This window comes from Mesoplodon densirostris, chromosome 9 (genome assembly GCF_025265405.1).
Source record: "Mesoplodon densirostris isolate mMesDen1 chromosome 9, mMesDen1 primary haplotype, whole genome shotgun sequence".
Taxonomy (NCBI): Eukaryota; Metazoa; Chordata; class Mammalia; order Artiodactyla; family Ziphiidae; genus Mesoplodon; species Mesoplodon densirostris.
In genome coordinates, this window is record NC_082669.1 from 37,194,581 (window position 1) to 37,215,548 (window position 20,968).

At 37.6% G+C, this 20,968-nt stretch overlaps 1 protein-coding gene and 1 pseudogene across 7 annotated transcripts in view; one reads left to right on the plus strand and one right to left on the minus strand.

Annotated features, from left to right (window-relative positions):
• RUNDC3B (RUN domain containing 3B) overlaps positions 1–20,968 on the plus strand; it is a 148,102-nt gene that overhangs the window by 36,788 nt on the left and 90,346 nt on the right. The gene's annotated exons all lie outside the window — the stretch shown is intronic.
• Positions 3,373–4,850, minus strand: LOC132495918 (sugar phosphate exchanger 3-like; annotated as a pseudogene).

Genomic DNA, 20,968 nt, shown 5'->3' on the forward strand with positions numbered 1-20,968 from the left:
TTAAGCACTCCCAGATACATCATAACTAAACTTCTGAAAATAAAAGATAAAAAATCTCGAAAGCAGACAGAGAAATACAGTACATTATGTACAGGGAGCAACAATTCAAATGACTATAGGTTTTTCATCAGGAACCACAGAAGAGACTGGAAGAACATCTTAAAATTCTGAAAGCAAAGAACTGCCAACTCAGAATTCTGTATGCAGTGAAAACATACCTCAGAGATGAAGGCAAAATAAAGAAATACTCAGATGAAGGAAAAGTAAGAATTGTTACTAGTAGACCTGGTCTAAAAGAAGTGCTAACGAAAGTTCTTCAGACTAAAAGGAGATGATACCAAGGAAACTTAGAACTTTGTGAATGAAGAAAGAGCAACAGAAATGGTAAACATCTGGGAAAATATAATAGATTTTTTTCCTTCAAGATTTTAAAAATATAACTGTTGAAAGCAAAAATTACAACATTTCTTGAGAGGTTTCAATGTTTGCATATATAATGTAAATGACATTTAAAACAAAGAGGGGAAAGTAAAGGGACTTATGTGGTCATATATTTTACTTGAAATGGTAAAATATTAACTCTAAGTAGACTGTTAAAGGTTAGTTTTTTTTAAATTGGAGTATAGTTGATTTACAATGTTGTGTTAGTTTCAGGTGTACAGCAAAGTAAATCAGTTATACATATACATATATCCATTCTTTTCCCATATAGGTTATTACAGAATATTGAGTCGAGTTCCCTGTGCTATACAGTAGGTCCTTATTATCTATTTTATATATAGTAGTGTGTTTATGTTAATCCCGATCTTCTAATTTATCACTTCCCCCCACATTTCCCCTTTTGTACCATAAGTTTGATTTCAAGATCTGTGAGTCTGTTTCTGTTTTGTGAATAAGCTCACTTGTATTTTTTATTAGATTCCACATATAAGTGATATCATATGATATTTGTCTTTATCTGATTTACTTCACCTAGTATGATAATCTCTAGGTCCATCCATGGTGCTGCAAATGGCGTTGTTTTGTTCTTTTTTATGCCTGAGTAATATTCCATTGTATATATGTACTACATCTTCTTTATCTGTTTCTCTGTCAATGGACGTTTAGGTTACTTCCATGTCTTGGCTATTGTAAATAGGGCTGCAGTGAACACTGGGGTGCATGTATCTTTTTGAATTACGGTTTTCTCTGGGTATATGCCCAGGAGTGGGATTGCTGGATCATATGGTAGTTCTATTTTTAGTTTTTTAAGGAACCCCCCTACTGTTCTCCATAGTGATTGTACCAACTTATATTCCCACCAACAGTGTAGAGGGTTCTCTTTTCTCCACACACTCTCCAACATTTATTGTTTGCAGATTTTTTGATGATGGTCATTCTGACTGGTGTGAGGTGATACCTCATTGTAGTTTTTTTTAAGGTATTAAAATTTTTTTATTTATTTTATTTATTATTTTTGGCTACATTAGGTCTTTGTTGCTGTGCGTGGGCTTTCTCTAGTTGCAGTGAGCAGGGGCTACTCTTTGTTGCGGTGCACAGGCTTCTCATTGCGGTGGCTTCTCTTGTTGTAGAGTATGGGCTCTAGGCGCCCGGGCTTCAGGAGTTGTGGCTCCTGGGCTCTAGAGCACAGGCTCAGTAGTTGTGGCACATGGGCTTAGTTGCTCCACGGCATGTGGGATCGTCCTGGACCAGGGCTCGGACCTGTGTCCCCTGCATTGGCAGGCAGATTCTTAATCACTGCACCACCAGGGAAGCCCCTCATTGTAGTTTTGATTTGCATTTCTCTGATAATTAGTGATGTTGAGCATCTTTTCATGTGCTTTTTGGCCATCTGTATGTCTTCCTTGGAGAAATGTCTATTTAGATCTTCCACCTATTTTTTGATTGAGTTGTTGTTTGTTTTTATATTGAGCTGCATGAACTGTTTGTATAGTTTGGAGATTAATCCCTTGCAGGTCGCTTTATTTGCAAATATTTTCTCCCATTTTGTGGGTTGTCTTTTCATTTTGTTTATGGTTTCCTTTGCTGTGCAAAAGTTCTTAAGTTTAATTAGGTCACATTTGTTTTTTAATTTTTTTATTATAAAAGTCAGTTTATTTTCCCTTTCTGTGTTTTGTATTTTCCCTTTTTGTCAGTAATGAGCAATTAACTGATTGGGAACCTGCTTGATTAAATAAATTAGCAAGTTCATAAACATACCACATTTAAGAGTATAAAGCAAGAGGTTGAAAAATATTCTGTAACCCAATGCAAATTATGCAGCCCTCAAAATTGAACATTTTTCACCTGTTAATTTCCATAATTTAAAATATATATACAGTATGACCTTAAAATATTGATAATTAGTATAGAATTCACAGCTTTGAAAACATATATTCTACAGACTTCTAAAGAATAGATACCTAGATATGCCTCAGGCCCTAGTAATCCATTAATGTGATTCAGTGTCACATACTTAACGCTTACAGGGCCAAAAGGTCTTTCTTCTTTCTCTAATTCTAGTCTTCAGCTGAGGTAACGCAAGGAACCCGGTTGTGACACAGATCAATCCTCTGAAAATAGGGCTAAGCCAATTACCTTCCTAGTGGATCCTAAAGTACCCAGAGAACAAATCTGGGGTTGAGTACTTCGGTTGTAAGTTACACACTGGAGTGTTCACAATTGAGGTACCTTATGATCCTTGAAAGGAAGACTAAAGACTTCCAGGGGTCAAAGGGAATTCTGAATGAAGACAGAGGAGAGCAAGTTGGCAATCATTTGAAGGTATTTCTGCTTCTGGAGCTGAATGACTTTAGAGCAGACACAGAGTGAGAGCCAATCAACATGTAGTGTGATTTTTTCCCACCGTGGTTAACAAAGGGATTCTCTGTCCAAGGCAGGCTTACACTGGACCTGGCTGGAGTGCTTTATCTGGATTTGATGTGTCAGAGATGAGCCACTCTCTGCAAACTCATGACCAAGCAAAATGCAATGGTCCTTTCTATTTGTGGAGCGTGTTGTTGGTACAAACCATGCATAAATGCCTCGTAGTCACTCAGCTTTCCAGGCTGGAGAACTAGGGTCCAAGTCCAATAGAGCATTTACGGTTAGAAGGGTAAACCTCCACAGGCCAACAAAGACGCTGGCAGATTCATAGGCCATTCAGTACATTCACGAAACAACAGCGATAAAAATCGTTAACAATTATTCCTGTAGTGTAGAAAAACAGCTCAGGCTTCACTTTGGTCAGCATCTCTGGTGACTGACACTGTTGAAAGAGGCTTGACAGTCTGAGGTTATGTTGGAGCTCTTAAGACAACCCCAAAATAAGGTGAATGAAAAGAAATAGTCCTGATGTGTCTCCTATTTTTCTTGTTCGTTTGTGGGCACTGGTCACTCACTCAATATGCGAGCTTGTCGTCCTTGCATAAGATAGCATATTTCCCTCACTATTAATGGTGAAATAAACAGAATTGTGCAAATTGTCATAAGAATGAAAGAGTAGAAAACCCACATCCATCCTGGGTTGTCCTGGATCAAAGACACTAAATACTGGCTCACCGCAGCTCCAGTGCTCCCGGTTCCATCAACTATTCTGTGATGATCGCCAAAGCCTCACTGCTCCCTTGGATCAGCTCTTGATGACCCAGGTCCTCAGAAATAGCAGAGCTAATCATATTAGAAGGTCCACCAATAAAAAATCCTGTGACAGCCATCAGAAGTGCATTGATAGACTTATTGTTTGGAGAATGACTACATCCAACGAGGGACCTGACTGCCAGAAGCAGACTGAGAGCTAACACTGGGGCTCTCTTCTGTAGCACATCGGAGATGAAGCCTTGCAGAGTTCCACCTATAATTCCTCCAACATTGTATCAAATGGACAGCTTGTCGGCTTCAGCCTCCTTCCATCCGAAGTTATTACTCAGATAAAAGGGCAACCAGAAGAAGAAGGAGTAATTCACTAACTTCAAGCAGGCACAGGCCAGTGAATATGCTATAACTCCAGGAAGGCAACAAGCTTGGTAAAAGCTTATCGCCTTGACTTGGGTAACAGTCTTGCCTTCTTGGATTGAATGATTAGGATCAGCTTCATCTTCATTTTCAGCACCATTAATTAATGGCCTGTGCAAATCTTCTTCAAAATCTTCTGCCTCAATACCGGGGAGACCAATTTCTTTGGGTGACACCAGGAGTCTAAAGAAGATGATGATCCCACCAGCAAACTGCACAGCCGCTGTCACCACAAAGCCATACTCATAACCATACTAAAGGACAGAAGAAGCTAGACACGGTCTCAAAATATTGCCCACTGAGGCACAGGCACTCCAGAGACCAAAAACAACTCCTCGTCCAGCTTTCCCAAACCATTTGCCCATAACAGTAACCACACAGGACCAACCAGTGGACTGCAGCAGGCCATTCACGATCCACAGGCTGCAGTACAGCCCCTTGTTGTAGAAATGCAGCCATTCTGTGAGAGTACCAGAGACAAACACCACTAATGCAGAGGAGCACATGCCAAAAGACAGGACCCATCGCAAATTAAGCTGATCTCCGACGATACTGCTGATGAAAAGGCCCACAGCGTAGGAGAGGAGAATGGTGTTGAGTGTTCCGAGGAAAAGAGTGGCTTCCTCTGCACTGGGAAACAAAAGGTTGCTGCTCTAGATCTCTACAGGCAATTCAGTTGACTTGTTAAAAGCACATGGGGTCCACTGCTTAGAGGTACTGACTTTGACATTGCTAAGTGTTTTTCTTGATGCATGGAGCAACGAGTAACTGAAGAAGGTGAGCAGGAACATGAGCACATGATGATGGCTGAACCAGGAGAGCAAAGTTCCTCTTTGAAAAATATTTGGCCAGGCCATGTTCCTCCTGACCTTCCTTCTCACCTTGACCTTAAAGTCTGGATAATGAATGGTTTACATCGTTTCTTCTTTCCGAGTCCTGCAGTAGTCATCGTGCTCCAGCCAGCTGCTCCACTCACTCCACTGCGCCCGCAACCCCGCCACTCGCATTTGTTTCTTTTTGTTTTTATTTTCATTACTATAGGAGGTAGATCCAAAAAGATATTGCTGTGATCTATGTCAAAGAGTGTTCCAATGATTTCCTCTAAGAGTTTTATAGTATCTGGCCTTATATTTAGGTCTTTGATCCATTTTGAGTTTATTTATTTATTTATTTATTTTTTGCGATACGCGGGCCTCTCACCACTGTGGCCTCTCCCGTTACGGAGCACAGTCTCCGGATGCGCAGGCTCAGCGGCCATGGCTCACGGGCCCAGCCGCTCCATGGCATGTGGGATCTTCCCGGACCGGGGCACGAACCCGTGTCCCCTGCATCGGCAGGCGGACTCTCAACCACTGCGCCACCAGGGAAGCCCCATTTTGAGTTTATTTTTGTGTATGGTGTTAAGGAGTGTTCTAATTTCATTCTTTTACATGTAGCTCTCTAGTTTTCCCAGCACCACTTATTGAAGAGACTGTCTTTTCTCCATTATAAAGTCTTGCCTCCTTTATCAAAGATAAGGTGACCATAGGTGTGTGGATTTATCTTTGGACTTCCTATCATTGTACATTGATCTATATTTCTGTTTTTTTGTGCCAGTACCTTACTGTGTTGATTACTGTAGGTTTGTAGTATAGTCTGTAGTTAGATGATTCCACCAGCTCCGTTTTTCTTTCTCAAGATTGCTTTGGCTATTCAGGGTCTTTTGTGTTTCCATACAAACTGTAAAATTTTTAGTTCTAGTTCTGTGAACAATACCATTGGTAATCTGATACAGATTGCATTGCATCTGTAGGTTGCTTAGGGTAGTATAGTCATTTTAACAATATTGATTCTTCCAATCCAAGAACATGGTATATCTCTCCATCTGTTTGTGTCATCTTTGATTTCTTTCATCAGCATCTTACAGTTTTCTGAATACAAGTCTTTTGCCTCCTTAGGTAGGTTTATTACTAGGTATTTTATTCTTCTTGATGCAGTGGTATACGATATTTGTTTTTCTCTTTCTGACTTCAGATGCATTGGTAAATGGGATTGTTTCCTTAATTTCTCTTTCTGATCTTTCATTGTTAGTATATAGGAATGCAGGAGATTTATGTGTATTAATTTTGTATCCTGCAACTTTACCAAATTCATTGATGAGGTCTAGTAGTGTTCTGGTAGCATCTTTAGGATTTTCTATTTATAGTATCATGCCATCTGCAGACACTGACAGTTTTATTTCTTCTTTCCCAGTGTGGATTCCTTTTATTTCTTTTTCTTCTCTGATTGCTGTGGCTAGGACTTCCAAAACTGTTGAATAAAAGTGACAAGAGTAGACATCCTTGTCTTATTGCTGATTTTAGAGGAAATACTTTCAGTTTTTCACCATTGAGAATGATGTTAGCTGTGAGTTTGTCATATATGGCCTTTATTATGTTGAGGTAGGTTCCCTCTATGGCCACTTTCTGGAGAGCTTTTATCATAAATGGATGTTGAATTTTGTCAAAAGCTTTTTCTGCATCTATTGAGATGATCATATGGTTTTTATTCTTCAGTTTGTTAATGTGGTGTATCACATTGTTTGATTTGTGTATATTGAAAAATCCTTCCATCCCTGGGATAAATCCCACTTGACTATGGTGTATGATCCTTTTACTGTATTGTTGGATTTGGCTTGCTAGTATTTTGTTGAGGATTTTTGCATCTATATTCATCAGTGATATTGGCCTGTAATTTTCTTTTTTTGTGGTATCTTTGTCTGATTTTGGTGTCAGGGTGATGGTGGCCTCATAAAATGAGTTTGGGAGTGTTCCTCCCTCTGCAATTTTTTGGAAGAGTTTGAGAAGGATGGGTGTTAGCTCTTCTCTAAATGTTTGATAGAATTCACCTGTGAGGCCATCTGGTCCTGGACTTTTGTTTGTTGGAAGATTTTTAATCACAGTTTCAATTTCATTACTTGTGATTGATGTGTTCATATTTTCTATTTCTTCCTGGCTCAGTCTTGGAAGGTTGTATGTTTCTAAGAATTTGTCCATGTCTTCTAGGCTGTCTGTTTTATTGATATATAGTTGCTTGTAGTAGTCTAATGATCCTTTGTATTTCTGCGGTGTCAGTTGTAACTTCTCCTTTTTCGTTTCTAATTTTGTTGATTTGAGCCCCCTCCTTTGTTTTCCTTGATGAGTCTGGCTAAAGGTTTATCAATTTTGTTTATCTTTTCGAAGAATGAGCTTTTAGTTTCATTGATCTTTTCTATTGTTTTCTGTGTCTCTATTTCATTTATTTCTGCTCTGTTCTTTTTTATTTCTTCTACTAACTTTGGGTTTTGTTTGTTCTTCTTTCTCTAGTTGCTTTAGGTGTAAGTTTAGGTTGTTTATTTGAGATTTTTCTTGTTTCCTGAGGTAAGACTTTATTGCTATAAACTTCCCTCTTAGAACTGCTTTTGCCAGTTCCCATAAGTTTTGGATCGTCGTGTGTTCATTGTCATTTGTCTCTAGGTATTTTAAAAAATTTATTTATTTTATTTATTTTATTTTTGTCTGTGTTGTGTCTTTGTTGTTGCATGCGGGCTTTCTCTAGTTGTGGCAAGCGGGGGCTGCTCTTTGTTGCGGTGAATGGGCTTCTCATTGCAGTGGCTTCTCTTGTTGCAGAGCACGGGCTCTAGGCACATGGGCTTCAGTAGTTGTGGCATGTGAGCTCAGTAATTGTGGCTTGTGGGCTCTAGAGCACAGGCTCAGTAGTTGTGGCGCACGGGCTTAGTTGCTCCGCAGCATGTGGTATCTTCCTGGACCAGGGCTCAAACCCATGTCCTCTTCATTGGTAGGTGGATTCTTAACCAGTACGCCACCAGAGGAGCCCTCTCTAGGTATTTTTAAATTTCCTCTTTGATTTCTTCAGTGATCCATTGTTGTTTAGTAACATACTGTTTAGCCTCCATGTGTTTGTGCTTTTTACAGTTTTTTTCTTGTAATTCATTTCTAATTTCACAGCATTGTGGTCGGAAAAGATGCTTGATATGATTTCAACTTTCTTAAATTTACCAAGCCTTGATTTGTGACCCAAGATGTGATCTATCCTGGAGAGTGTTCCATGTGCACTTGAGAAGAAAGTGTATTCTGCTTTTGGATGGAATGTTCTATAAATATCAGTTAAGTCCATTGATGTAATGTGTCATTTAAGGCCTGTATTTCCGTATTGATTTTCTGTATGGATGATCTGTCCATTGGTGTAAGTGGGTTGTTAAAATCCCCCACTATTGCTGTGTTACTGTTGATTTCCCCTTTTATGGCTGTTAGCTGGTAAAATCCCCCACTATTGTTGTGTTACTGTTGATTTCCCTTTTATGGCTGTTAGCATTTGCCTTATATATTGAGGTGCTCCTATGTTGGTTGCATATATATTTACAGTTGTTATAACTTCTTCTTGGATTGGTCCCATCACCATTATGTAGTGTCCTTCCTTGTCTCTTGTAACACCTTTATTTTAATATTTTAAAGTCTATTTTGTCTGATACGAGTATTGCTACTCTGTCTTTCTTGTGATTTCCATTAACATGGAATACCTTTTTCCATCCCCTCACTTTCAGTCTGTATGTGTCTCTAGATGTGAAGTGGGTGGCTTGAGACAACATATATACAGGTCTTGTTTTTGTATCCATTCAGCCAGTCTGTGTATTTTGGTTGAAGCATTTAATCCATTTACATTTAAGGTAATTATTGATAGGTATGTTGCTATTGCTATTTCCTTAATTGTTTTGGATTTGTTTTTGTAGTTCTTTTTTCTTCTGTTCCTCTTTTTGTTCTCTTGTGATCTGATGATGGTCTTTAGTGTTGTGTTTGGGTGGGGTTTTTTTTGTGTGTATGTATCTATTGTAGTTTTTTGGTTTGCAGTTCCCGTGAGGTTTTGATATAGCAGTCTATATATATACAAGCTTGTTTTAAGTTGCTGGTCTCTTAGTTTCAAATGCATTTCCCATTTCCTGCATTTGTACTCTCCTCTTATCATGGTTGTTGGTTTTGATATTATATTTGTGTGTGGATGATTTCCTACTTTTACTGTATGGCTGCCTTTACTGGTGAGCTTTCACATTTGTGATTTTCTTGTTTCTAGTTGTGGCCTCTTTTTTTTTTTTCCCTGCCTACAGAAGTTCCTTTAGCATTTGTTCTAAAGCTGGTTTGGTGGTGCTGAATTCTCTTAGCTTTTGCTTGTCTATAAATCTTTTGATTTCTCTATTGAATCTGAATGAGAGCCTTGCTGGGTAGAGTTTTCTTGGTTGTCGGTTTTTCCCTTTCATCACTTTAAATATATCATGCCACTCCCTTCTGGCCTGCAGAGTTTCTGCTGAAAAATAAGCTGTTAACTTTGTAGGGATTCCCTTGTATGTTATTTGTTGCTTTTCCCATGTTGCTTTTAATATTTTTCTTTGTGTTTAATTTTTGTCAGTTTCATTAATATGTGTCCTGGCATGTTCCTCCTTGGGTTTATCCTCCTTGGGTTATCTCTGCACTTCCTGGACCTGAGTGTTTCCTTTCTCACTTTAGGCAAGTTTTTGGCTGTAATCTCTTCAAATATTTTCTCAGGCCCACTCTCTTTCTCTTCTCCTTTTGGGACCCCTATAATGCAAATATTGGTGCATTTAATGTTGTCCCAAAAGACTCAAAGGTTAGGTTTTACATTGTAATCCCTAAAGCAATGACTATAGAACAGCTAAGAGATCCAGTAAAAGTCTAATAGATAAATTAAAATGGAATGCTGAAAATATTAAAATTATCCAAAGAAGGAAGGGGGAATAAAGGATAAATGGAAAACAATGAAATGGTAGACCTAAATCCAGTTGTATTATTAATTACATTGTATATAAATCATCTAGACACACCAATTAAAAGAGATTGTTTGGGGGCTTCCCTGGTGGCGCAGTGGTTGAAAATCTGCCTGCCAATGCAGGGGACACGGGTTCGAGCCCTGGTCTGGGGAGATCCCACATGCCGCAGAGCAACTGGGCCCGTGAGCCACAACTGCTGAGCCTGCGCGTCTGGAGCCTGTGCCCCGCAACAAGAGAGGCCGCGACAGGGAAAGGCCCACGCACCGCGATGAAGAGTGGCCCCCGCTTGCCGCAACTAGAGAAAGCCCTCACATGAAACGAAGACCCAACACAGCGATAAATAAATAAATAAATAAATAAATAAATAAATAAATAAATAAATAAATAATCCTTCCCTCTACTACTAATAAAAAAAAAAAATTAAAAGAGATTGGATTTAAAAAATGTTAATTTTTTAAAAAAAACCTTTAATATAGTGATACAGATAGTTTAAAAGTAAAAGATATAAAAAGATATTTTTATAAAACAGAGCTTCAAAAAGCAAAAGCTGGTAGAACTGACTGGAGATTAAAGACAGAAAAATCCACAGTTGTACTTATCAACTACAGCACTCTTCTCGTAATAATCAGTAGATCAAGTAGACAGGATATCAATAATATAAGAGATCTGAACAGCATTATTAACCAACTGACTTAATTGACATTAATAAAACACTCCACCCAGTAACAGCAGGTTGTATGTTCTTCTCAAGGGCAAATGGGACATTCAAAAAGATCTTATTCTGAGCCATAACACAAACCTTAACAGATTTAAAAGAATTAAAATGATTCAAAATATGTTCTCCGACTGTAACAGACTTAAACTAGAAATTAAGAACATAAGATCTGAAAAATCACCAAATATTTGGGAATTAAAATAAATTGTAAGTAACTCATGGGTCAAAGAGGAAGTCTCAAGGAAAATTAGCAAGTATTTTGAACTGAATGAAAAATGAAATGCATCATATCAAAGTTTATGGGATGCAGTTAAAGCAGTGCTTAGAGGGATATTTAAGTCATTAAAAGCTTATATTAGAAAAGAAGAAAGGTTTAAAGTTAATAATCTTTAACATTATTAGACACAAACATTCAGTAGCAGGCATCTACAGATGTCTACAGCAGGGTTTCTCAACCTTAGTACTATTGACATTTTAGACGAGATAATTCCTCTAAAACTCAACATTGTTAAGATGTCAGTTCTTTTTTTTTTTTAGCGGTACGCGGGCCTCTCCCTGTTGTGGCCTCTCCCGTTGCAGAGCACAGGCTCCAGACACGCAGGCTCATGGCTCACGGGCCCAGCCACTCCGCAGCATGTGGGATCTTCCCGGACCGGGGCATGAACCCGTGTCCCCTGCATTGGCAGGCAGACTCTCAACCACTGCACCACCAGGGAAGCCCAAGATGTCAGTTCTTAACATTGTTAAGATGTCTGTATTGATCGATAGATTCAATGCACTTTCATAATCTTAGCAGGTTTTTTTGTAGATATCAAGCAGATTCTATAAATGGCTAAACAAAGTAAGTAAAAACGGCAAAACAATTTCACAAGGGAAGAACAAAGTTGGACACTCAAGCTCTCTGATTTCAAGACTGTCAGGATACAATGATTAAAAGAGTGTGCTGGGCTTCCCTGATGGCGCAGTGGTTGAGAGTCCACCTGCCGATGCAGGGGACACGGGTTCGTGTCCCGGACCGGGAAGATCCCACATGCCGCGGAGCGGCTAGGCCCGTGAGCCATGGCCGCTGAGCCTGCGTGTCCGGAGCCTGTGCTCCACAACGGGAGAGGCCACAACAGTGAGAGGCTCGTGTACCGCAAAAAAAAAAAAAAAAAAAAAGAGTGTGTTATTGGTGAAAGCTTTTACATATATATCAGTGGAATGGAACAGAGTCCAGAAATAGAGGCACACAAATATGCTTGATTGGTTTTGGCTAAGATAAAAAGGCAATCCACTGGTGAATTGATAATCTTTTTCAACAAATGGTGCTGGAACAATGGGATTACTGTATGCGAAAAATGAACTATGAGTCATACCTCACACCACATACAAGAATTAATTCAAAATGTATCATATACTAAATGTAAAAGTATTAAAAACCTTAAGAATATAAAACATCTTTGTTACATTCAATTAGGCAAACAGATTTTAGATAAAACAATAGAAGCATAATCCATAAAAGCAAAAAATAACGAAGTGTTGACCTCATCAAAATTAATAACTTTTGTCTTCCAGAAGACATTGTTAAGAGAGTAAGACAAGCCATAGGCTGAGAGAAAATAGTTGCGAATCACATATTTGACAAAGGGCTTGTGTCCAGGATATCCCAAGAACTATAAACACGTAATATTATGAAAAGAACTAACCCAATTTAAAAATGGGCAAAAGGGGACTTCCCTGGTGGTTAAGACTCCGAGCTCCCAATGCAGGAGGCCTGGGTTCAATCCCTGGTCAGGGAACTAGATCCCACATGCTGCAACTAAGAGTTAGCATGCTGCAACGAGGATCCTGCACGCAGCAATGAAGATCCCGTGTGCCGCAACTAAGACCCAGCACAGCCAAATAAATAAATAAATATTAAAAAAATAAAAATAAAAATGGGCAAAAGGTTTGAACAGATACTTCACCAGTGAAAATAGACAAATGGCAAGGAAACACATGAAAATATGCTCAATATCATTAGGCACTTGGGAAGTGCAATTAAAACCACAATCAGGCCCTACTGCACACCGACACCAAGTTCTAGTGGGGATGTGAAGAAATTGGAACTCTCATGTGTTACTGGTGGGAATGCAGAATAGTTTCCCAGAAATCTCACTCCTTTACTCAGGAGAAATGGAAACTTATCTTTACACAAAGACCTATTCATAGCAGCTTTATTCATAATCACTAAAAACTGGAAACAGCCCAAATGTCCTTTATGTGATGACTAGATAAACCAACTGTTATATATCCACACAATGGACAAACTGAGTGATAAAAGGAAAAAACTTCTTTCTACACACAGCAACCTGCGTGAATCTCAAATGTATTATGCTAAGTGAGAGAAGTGAAACTCTTAAGGTTAGATACTGTATGCTTCCATTTATATGACATTCTAGAAAAAGCTGAACTATTGTGTCAGAGAAGAGGTTCAGTGGTTATCAGGGGTTAGAGTTTGGGGGTGTTGATTATATAGTGTCAGCATGAAGGAGTTTTTTTGGGTGGTTGGAACTGTTATGTATCTTACGGACATGGTCACATGACTGCTTGCATTTAAAAAAACCCATAGAACTGTATACCAATAGTAAATTTACTGTAGGTTAAAATATATATTTATAACTCCCTCAAATTTGATCACTTTCCATTAAAACATTTTAAAATGGTGAGGATCCCACTCTTTCATTGTAATACTTAAAATTACCACTTATTGATCCCGACTTACTTTAGGAAGTTGAGTAGTTTTTCATAAAGTACAGTAGAAGGAAACCCCAAGGAAAATTCCTTTACCATCAGCCCTTCACATGTTTCTTGGCTAAATGTAACTCACTTTTTCTCTGCTTTGGAAATGAGTCATAGTGTGAGTTCCCTATACTTTTTCTGGAGCAGATGCTTTAAGTTTGACATTGTACGAATGCCTTCCTCTTTTTTCCCTTTTCCCCTAATCTTTTCCACGCATACACACCCTATTCTCTTTGTCCCATTCATTCTCTTATTTAGCAGTCCATGTAGGCCCTGTGCTAGGGGATGGGATACGAAGATTAATCAGGCATGCTTTCACATGAAACTCAGTTTTGGAGGGCAAAGGGGAGGATACATTAACAAATAATGATGTATAATAGTGTCGTTGAGTCATAGTAGAAGTATTAATGAGCATGATGTAGTGCAAAAGGATGAATAATCCTTTCTACTTGGATGGGTCAGGGAAGGCTCCACACAAGAAAGGGGCATAAAAGTACCTCAAATAAAAATAAAAATTTCATTTGTTATGGGAGATTGAAAAAAATAAAAATAAATTTAAAAAAAGAACGACATAATGACATTTGCAGCAACATGGATGCAGCAAGAGATTATATACTAAATGAAGTAAGTCAGAAAGAGAAAGACAAATACCATATGATATCACTTATGTGTAGAATTTAAAATATGACTCAAATGAACTTATCTATGAATCAGAAACAGACTCAGAGACATAGAGAACAGACTTGTGGTTGCCAAGGGAGAGAGCATTGGGGAGGGGATGGAGTGGGAGTTTGGGGTTAGCAGATGTAAGCTATTATATAGAGAATGGATAAACAACAGGTCCTACTGTATAGCACAGGGAACTGTATTCAATATCCTATGATAAACCATAATAGAAAAGAATATTAAAAAAAAGAATGTATGTATGTATAACTGAATCACTTTGCTGTACAGCAGAAATTAACACAACATTGTAAATCAACTATCCTTCAATTTAAAAGAAGCTCGTTAATCATTCTTTTTAAAGATTTGTTAAACTTATTTTCAAGGAAAATGTTATATTTATGTCTATTCACCATCTCTGGACGCTAGGAAGATGTTATATTTATGTCCATTCACCATCTCTGGATGCTACTTTGGTAAATGCTGTGACATAAAGTCTGCTTCCTGTGGAAAAAAAGAATAAATCTTGCCCACACATACTGAATTCTTTGTTGATTAAATTACTCTAATCTCCCTTAAAAATGTTAAGCATAAGATATATGTAAATATCAAGAAGGATATCACTTTTCTGGAAGAAAGAACATTTGAAATATTCCAGTCCACCAAAAAACTAGTCAAGATAAGAAACTCAGAAATGGACAAGTCATGGTATAAAATATCTCAACAATCATTTACACATAGAGTTAACAGTCATTAAAATGTTTATAAAATATAGCAAATGTCTTAAAAAAATTTCATTTTTTAAAATGTCATCTGTGACTTTGATTATAGTAGTGTATTGTAGACCAGACAGTTTAAGAAAAATATGAAATTTAGCAGTAAAGTGGTCAGAAACAATCTTGAAAAAAAAAGGAAACAATCTTGTAAACTTCAGCTAGGTGGTGTGGGGATGGGATACAGTAGTGAATTTTGTAAAGGTTATATGGAAAATAACTGATTAAAATGAAAAATCTTCTGAGTATCATAGAGGACTAAAGCCTATCAATTAGCAATACACTACTAATTGAAGAAAAAATGACCAAATATAATGACATACTATTGAATATATCAAATTTCCTATGAATTAATCTGCTAATTATACTTACTAACATTGGGCTTACTGACTCACATTCAGTTTAGATTTTCGTCTTGATTCCAAACATTGTTTCCCCATTATACTTATGTACAGAGAATCCTTTTTTGGTTTTTAAATTGGTGTGCTCTAGCCTCATGGGTCCTTGCCTTTTTCTTGACTATACCAGACACATTGCTGTCATAGAGCACCATTGCACTTCTCCTAGATATCCAAATGGTTAACTCCCCATCTGTTTCAAAACTGCTCATTGAAGCCTAAACCCTTCCAGCATATTTTATTTTATTTTTTTAATATCTTTACTGGAGTATAATTGCTTTAGCAGCATATTTTAAATTATAATTCACCTTTCCTCCTTTCACCCCAAGCACTTCTGACCTCTTTTCCCTGTCCTACTTTTTTTTTTAATTAATTAATTTATTTGTTTTTATTTTTGGCTGTGTTGGGTCTTTGTTGCTGCGTGTGGGCTTTCTCTAGTTGTGGTGAGCAGGGGCTACTCTTCATTGCGGTCTGCGGGCTTCTCTTTGTCGTGGCTTCTCTTGTTGCAGAGCACGGGCTCTGGAGCGTAGGCTCAACAGCTGTGGCGCATGGGTCCAGCTGCTCTGCAGCATGTGGGATCCTCCTAGGCCAGGGCTCGAACCCATGTCCCCTGCATTGGCAGGCGGATTCTTAACCGCTATGTCACCAGGGAAGCCCCTGTCCTACTGTTTTTTGTCTTAGCTTCTAACATATTATGAGATTTACTCATTATGATTATTGTTTATTATATTCCTTTACCTCTGCTAAAATGTAAGCTTCGTTAGGGTAAAGATCTTTGTCTGTTTTGTTCATTGATGTATCCCACATTTCTATAACAGTGCCTGGGATATGGTAGGCACATAGTGAATATTTGCTGGAAAACAGAACTCTGAGAAATTCCTACTTCTTGAGCCCCAGAGTACTAAACTCTGGGTTGGTTTTTTTGGGCTTTTTTGTTTTTGTTTTTTTCTCTGATAGTATCTGGATTCAGACTCTTAAAATAAGGTAGAACGCCTGTGACTTGACATTTTAGAATTTCTCCAGTCCAGTTGAACTGTTATGATACCTAAGCATTGTTCAGGAACACTGGCTTGAACCTCAAAGCTCTTCCTGACTTAAATGATAAACAGTTACCTCCCCATGAGGCCACCTTTTGAAGTGTAGTAATAACACTTTTAGAAACAATGGGTAAAGACAAACCTATCCATTTGGCTTTTGAATTTTCTTTGTTCATTTTTGAAGGTTTTCCAACTTTTGATTCTTGGTTTGCACACAAAATGAGATTTGAATTGTTTCTGTTGTAACATAAGAACACAACTCACCCAATAAAACCTACCAACTCAGGCCAAAAAAACATGATACAGTAGATAAGAAAGTGACTCCGACGGTTACCAAAGTTTGGCTTTTAGACAGTGTACAAGGCCACTTTGAACTTGGAATGTACTTCCATTATATACTTGGAAATGTAGGAAACCTTCAGCAGATTTTATATCTCAGGAAATCATGATATTCAAAAAATTCTTGAAACATCCAGGGTTATATGTAGCATGGTAAATTTGGTTCAGTGTCTTAAATTGTATAGGAAATAAAATTAACCTATATATAATATAGTAAATTTAGGTTCAGTAGTAAATAAACAACTATGTAGATTCTAAAAACAGAGAACTTTAGTCTCTAAAGCAAGTATAGTTAAAAAAAAAAAGTAACTGGAAAAATTTAAGTGTCACTCAGATTTCCATATTCCTCATGTAGCTTTTTTGGTTAAAATCATATTCCTAAACTTTTATTTACTTCTAAGCTTATAGCCCTTATCATTTCTTGTTTTTCTGATGCCTTTTGAAAAACCTCTTTCTTCATTTTAAGATTTTATCCCATACTGGCCTTGTAGACTACTTGACTTTGTTTGCATTCTTGTTAATGTTCTACTATGTTTTTAAAAAAAGAAGGATAGAAAGAAAATTATAAACCTCTAGCACGGTTCCTTAATTTAACCCCTTTCTGTATATATATACTTTTTGTCTTCTTGGACTGCCAGTCATTTTTTGCCTTCCCTCTTACCCCTACTCCATGTAAAAATAACAAGAGGTTCAAATATAAAGCCATAGGAAGTATTAATAAAAACTTCCAGAAATACCAGATATAATTGCAGCTGGCAACATTTTATATATCTGTCATGTAGATTATCTGTGTATATACCTATGAATGTATATACATAGACAATATGTGTATTTTCTTTGTTATGACCTGTATTTTGCCCTTAGTATTGGCCATACTATATTTTTCCATTTAATTTTGTTTTATTAGTATTTTAAGACTTGAAATTAAATTCACATAACATAAAGTTCACCATTTTAACCATTTTAAAGTGTACAGTTCCTTGGATTTTAGTATTCACAGTGTTGTGAAACTATCACTACTGTCAGTTCCAGAACATTTTCATTACATTAAAGAGAAACTCTAGGGGGCTTCCCTGGTGGCACAGTGGTTGAGAGTCTGCCTGCCGATTCAGGGGACATGGGTTCGTGCCCCGGTCCAGGAAGATCCCACATGCCACGGAGCAGCTAGGCCCGTGAGCCATGGCCGCTGAGCCTGCGCATCCGGAGCTTGTGCTCCGCAACGGGAGAGGCCACAACAGTGAGAGGCCCGCATACCGCGAAAAAAAAAAGAAACTCTAGGGACTTCCCTGGTGGTCCAGAGGTTAAGAAACTGCCTTACCATTCAGGGGACGTGGGTTCGATCCCTGGTCGGGGAACTAAGATCTCACATGCTGCTGGGCGACTAAGCCTGTGCTCTGCAGCTCCTGAGCCCTCGCGCTCTGGAGCCCACGCGCCGCAACCAGAGAAGCCCACACACGGCAATGAAGAACCTGCACGCCACAACGTAGACCCAGCGCATCACAACGAAGACCCAGGGCAGCCAAAGTAAAAAAAAAAAAAAAGTAAAAAGAAAAGAAAAGAAAGCCCAGTTCTGATTAAATCCCTCTATTTCAAATTCTTAGAATAAAATTAAATTTCTTTAAAAAAAAATCTATATCCACTAAGCAGTCACTTCCTCTGCTCTCCTCCCCACCATTTCCTGGAAACCACTAATACACTTTTGGTCCTTATGGATTTACTTTTCTAGATATTTCATGTAAATGAAATCATAAAATATGTGGCTTTTATGTTTGGCTTCTTTCATTTAGCATGTTTTCAATGTTTGTCCATGTTTTACAGGTACCAGTACTTCATTCCTTTTTACGGCTAATATTTCTTATATAGACACACCACATTCTGTGTATCCATTAATCATTTTAATTAATTTATTATTAATATTATTTAATTAGTTATTTTTGGCTGCATTGGGTCTTCGTTGCTGTGTGCAGGCTTCCCCTAGTTGTGGCGAGCGGGGGCTACTCTTCCTTGCGTTGTGCGGGCTTCTCATTGCAGTGGCTTCTCTCGTGGAGCACGGGCTCTAGGCACACCGGCTGAGCACCGGCTTAGTTGCTCCACGGCTTGTGGGATCTTCCCGGACCAGGGATCAAACCTGTGTCCCCTGCATTGGCAGGTGGATTCTTAACCACTGAGCCACCAGGGATGTCCCTCCATTAATCATTTAATGGACATTTAGATTGTTTCCATTTTTTCTCTTATAACTAGTACTGTTGTAACATTCATGTACAAGTTTTTGAGCATCTGTTTTCTATTCCCTTGTGTATATTTCCATTTCATTTTTAAACAAATATATAATATTCCATTGTATGAATGAACCATAATTAATATCCTTTTTACTTACCAAAGTTTTTTACCAAATTTCCCTTTCATAAACATGCTGTCATATATCACTGAAAATTTTTTTACATAGTTTTCTAATTTCTTTGAAATTATTTTATATTAATGATAATAGCTAATGAATTCTTAGAATTGTAATTACTGAAATTAAAGAGTATGCACATTATGATATATATGCTATGTTATGTTTAATATATGTTGCTATATTGTCTATCAGAAAGGTTGTACCAACAATAACATATGTGGTTATTTTTCTCATATCCTCATTACATTATTATATTAATTTTTTTTTTTTTTTTTGCGGTACGTGGGCCTCTCACTGTTGTGGCCTCTCCCATTGCGGAGCACACGCTCCGGACGCGCAGGCCCAGCGGCCATGGCTCACGGGCCCAGCCGCTCCGCGGCATATGGGATCCTCCTGGACCTGGGCATGAACCCGTGTCCCCTGCATCGGCAGGCGGACTCTCAACCACTGTGCCATCAGGGAAGCCCCATATTAATATTTTTAAGTTTTAATTTGGTAAGGGGAAAATATCTTTTTTTGGTCTTCTATTAGTGTGAAATATATAAAACATTTTGGGTTTTTTTTTTTTTTTTTTTTTTTCGGTGTGTGAGCCTCTCACTGTTGTGGCCTCTCCCGTTGCGGAGCACAGGCTCCGGACGTGCAGGCTCAGCGGCCATGGCTCACAGGCCCAGCCGCTCCGCGGCATGTGGAATCCTCCCGGACCGGGGCACGAACCCGTGTCCCCCACATCAGCAGGCAGACTCTCAACCACTGTGCCACCAGGGAAGCCCTATTTTAATTTGTTTTTATTTACAAATGAGATTGAATGTAAGTTCATGTTTGTTAATCTTTTTCCTAATATTTTGATTATGAACTTTGCTTCTTTTGTGGAGTGAATTTTTTTAATTAGTCTAGAATAGAAAAGAACTAATTATTTACATCATGTGGAACTAGTTTTTACATAACCCATTTGGATCAGTGACCTTTTTCTCCCTTGATATTAGTCTTCTTACATGATTATTATTGGCAGTTTATTATTTTACTCTTATTTTTCATTTGAGAGTTTATTTCTGTTTTGAAACGTCTGAAATATTTTTCTTATCTTAGTTTCATAATACTTTATATGGCTTTGAATGTCTAAAATTATACAACAGACTATTCCCACATACTTGGTTATTTGCTTCTCTTTGGAGCCATGTGATTGTCATAGTACTCTTAATAACTGTATTTGTTGTAGGCATTTTGGGGTGAAGAGCAAGAAAAGAATCTCAAATATTTCTACTTATTAGGAGGTACAGACTAAACAGTTTATATTTTGTAACCAAACCATAATTTTCAAGGAGTCATTTTAACCTCCAAATTTAAATATTTTCTTATTTATAGAAGGAGAGATTTATTAATGGTTTTAAACTTTGTTATCCCTAGAGAATTTTTCAAGTTTATTTTACATGAACTTCACTTTCAAAACCCCTTCAACTTAAAGAATTCCAGTTTAGATTTGGCTTCTGAGAGGGAGTACTACATAGAAAGAAAGTATTATGAAAAAATTAATTAAATAATAGCTACTATTGATAAAATTGCCTAGGATGTTTTTAGTGTTTTTTTTTAATGTATGAGAGAGTTAAAAAAATTTATGATTCTACCAGGTAATCCAAATTCTTGGATTTAGCAGGAATTGATGGTCTCTGATGGTAGTTCATGTTTGTTTATCTGTGTTTGTAGCCCTTTGAGTTTCTGCCAGAAGAATAATGGGACATTTCCAGTTTGACCTTATGATTTTTGCAAATTAGCATAGAGCAACTTATACTACTTGTAATAATCAAATTATAGTTTGTTTATTTTCAGTAATGGAAAGTTGTTTTCTTGAGAAAATTTTTTGTTACATAATTTCAGCAACAGTTTTGATCATTTTTAATGCTCAAATATTGCTCATTTAGAGGAAGTAAATATTTCTCATTTTATAGAACATGGAAAAGATTGCACAATTTAATGGACTTTAATTCATCTTTGGAGAGCATCATAATTTCAGTTCCTACACCTTTCTGATTTTCTAATCTCAGTGAGTTGTTGATGCATATAATCTATTATATTTTTCTTTGTACATTCCTTTTCTTTC